The sequence below is a fragment of the Triticum dicoccoides genome, chromosome 2A (genome assembly GCF_002162155.2).
Source record: "Triticum dicoccoides isolate Atlit2015 ecotype Zavitan chromosome 2A, WEW_v2.0, whole genome shotgun sequence".
Lineage (NCBI taxonomy): Eukaryota > Viridiplantae > Streptophyta > Magnoliopsida > Poales > Poaceae > Triticum > Triticum dicoccoides.
In genome coordinates, this window is record NC_041382.1 from 274429554 (window position 1) to 274432558 (window position 3005).

The window sequence follows — 3005 nt, forward strand, 5'->3', positions numbered from 1 at the left end:
CAGCTAAGCCCCCGAGTGGGAGGTCTGCTATCCACTCGGTAGGATTTTTTCAAACTTAGGAGAGTACTGGACTGCAGCTAAGCCCCCGAGTGGGAGGTCTGCTCTCCACTCGGTAGGATTTTTTCAAACTTAGCCGAGTACTGGACTGCAGCTAAGCCCCCGAGTGGGAGGTTTGCTCTCCACTCGGTAGGATTTTTAAACACTTAGGCGAGCACTAGGCTGCAGCTAAGCCTCCGAGTGGGAGTCTGGCTCACCACTCGGTAGGATTTTTAAACACTTAGGCGAGCACTGGGCTGCAGCTAAGCCTCCGAGTGGGAGTCTGGCTCACCACTCGGTAGGATTTTTAAACACTTAGGCGAGCACTGGGCTGCAGCTAAGCCTCCGAGTGGGAGGTTTGCTCTCCACTCGGTAGGATTTTTAAACACTTAGGCGAGCACTGGGCTGCAACTAAGCCTCCGAGTGGGAGTCTGGCTCACCACTCGGTAGGATTTTTAAACACTTAGGCGAGCACTGGGCTGCAGCTAAGCCTCCGAGTGGGAGGTTTTCTCTCCACTCGGTAGGATTTTTAAACACTTAGGCGAGCACTGGGCTGCAGCTAAGCCTCCGAGTGGGAGTCTGGCTCACCACTCGGTAGGATTTTTAAACACTTAGGCGAGCACTGGGCTGCAGCTAAGCCTCCGAGTGGGAGTCTGGCTCACCACTCGGTAGGATTTTTTTTACAAACTTAGGCGAAACGGATTCGCAGCTAAGCCACCCACTGGGGGATTTCACATGCAAACAAAAGCAACAATAATTATAGGAAAATTTGTAACACTCTTGGCTTTGATAAATAGACTACAGAAGTTTTTCTTATTACATCTCATCCGAGTGAGAATTCAAGTGTGAAAGGGGCGGTGCAGTTCTGCATTCCAAGCTCGTGGCTCATCGATCTGGCGATCGACATTGTAAAGGTGATACGCTCCATTGTGGAGGACTCTAGTGATGATGAAGGGACCTTCCCAAGTAGGAGCGAGCTTGTGTGGTTTCTGTTGATCCACTCGGAGGACCAAATCTCCTTCTTGGAAGGCTCAACTCTTCACATTTCTGGCATGGAATCGACGGAAGTCTTGCTGATAAATGGTCGATCGGATCATAGCCATTTCTCTTTCTTCTTCCAGGAGGTCGACTGCGTCTTGTCGGGCTTGTTCTGCTTCATCTTCGATATAAAGCTTGACTCGGGGTGCATTGTGAAGTAGATCACTCGGCAGGACTGCTTCCGCTCCGTAAACTAGAAAGAATGGAGTTCTTCCAGTCGACCGATTCGGGGTAGTCCTCAATCCCCATAGAACCGACGGAAGCTCGTTGACCCAAGCGCCTGCTGCGTGCTTGAGATCACGCATCAGCCGAGGCTTTAGTCCTTTGAGAATCAGACCATTTTCCCTTTCTGCTTGTCCATTCGACTGGGGGTGGGCGACCGATGCGTAGTCGACTCATGTGCCTTGAGAGGCGCAAAAAGCTCTGAACTTGTCTGAATCAAAGTTTGACCCATTGTCGGTGATGATGCTATGTGGGACTCCATATCTGAATGTTAACTCTCTGACGAAACTGATAGCAGTTCAAGCATCAAGATTCTTGATGGGCTTAGCTTCAATCCATTTGGTAAACTTGTCGACTGCCACAAGCACATGTGTGAAACCGCTCCTGCCTGTTCTCAATGGGCCAACCATGTCCAGTCCCCAAAAAGTGAAGGGCCAGACGAGTGGAATGGTCTTTAGGGCTGATGCAGGCTTGTGTGACATGTTGGAGTAGAACTGGCACCCTTCACACTTGTCGACTATCTCTTTTGCCATTTCATTCACTCTTGGCCAGTAAAATCCCGCTCGGTATGCTTTAGCCACAATGGTCCGAGAGGACGCATGATGACCACAGGTCCCCGAGTGGATATCATCAAGGATTATCTGACCTTCTTCGGGAGTTATACACTTCTGACCGACTCCAGTCGCGCTTTCTCTATACAACTGTCCCTTTATGACTGTAAAGGCCTTGGATCGACGGACGATCTGTCGAGCCTCTTCTTCGTCCTCCAGGAGTTCCTTTCTCAGGATATACGCGATGTACGGTATCGTCCAGTCAGGGGTGATTGCCAAAACTTCCATGATTAGGTTGACCACTGCCGGAATTTCAACTTCAGTCGGATCTGTGGCACTCTTTGGCTGCGGGGCTTCATCTATAAAAGGATCTTCTTGGACTGATGGCGAGTGGATGTGTTCCAAAAACACATTGCTGGGGATGGCTTCTCTCTTGGAGCCTATCTTTGCCAAATCATTAGCCGCTTGATTTTTTAGTCGGGGGATGTGATGAAGCTCTAACCCCTCGAATTTCTTCTCTAACTTTCTCACTGCATTGCAATAACCAGTCATAGCTGGACTTCTGACGTCCCATTCTTTCATCACCTGATTAACCACCAAATCTGAGTCGCCATAGACCATGAGGCGACGAACGCCGAGTGAAATGGCCATGCGCAACCCATACAAAAGTGCTTCATATTCCGCTTCATTATTGGAGGAATCGAAGTGAATCTGGAGAACATATCTGAGCTTATCTCCTCGGGCGGAAACCAATACTACCCCAGCACCGGAACCATTCAGCATCTTAGATCCATCGAAGAACATGGTCCAGTGCTCTGAGCGAACTTGAGTCGGAAGTTTCTGTTCGATCCACTCGGCGACGAAATCTGCAATTGCTTGGGACTTGATAGCTTTCTTTGCCTCAAACTTGATATCTAGGGGAAGAAGTTCAATCGCCCATTTGGCCACTTGACCAGTTGCATCTCTGTTGTGCAAAATCTCTGATAGTGGAGCGTCGTTGCCGACTGTAATGGAATGATCAGAGAAGTAATGTGCAACCTTCTTCGTGGTCATGTAAATCCCATATACGAGCTTCTGGTAATGAGGATATCTTTGCTTTGAAGGAGTCAAAACTTCAGAAACATAATATACTGGGCGCTGAACTTTGAAGGCCTTTCC

General features: G+C 49.0%; 1 pseudogene; it reads right to left on the bottom strand.

Moving 5' to 3' along the window:
• Window positions 1-1778, bottom strand: part of LOC119357829 — a 111971-nt pseudogene extending 110193 nt beyond the window's left edge.
• Window positions 1779-3005: the final 1227 nt, after the last annotated feature.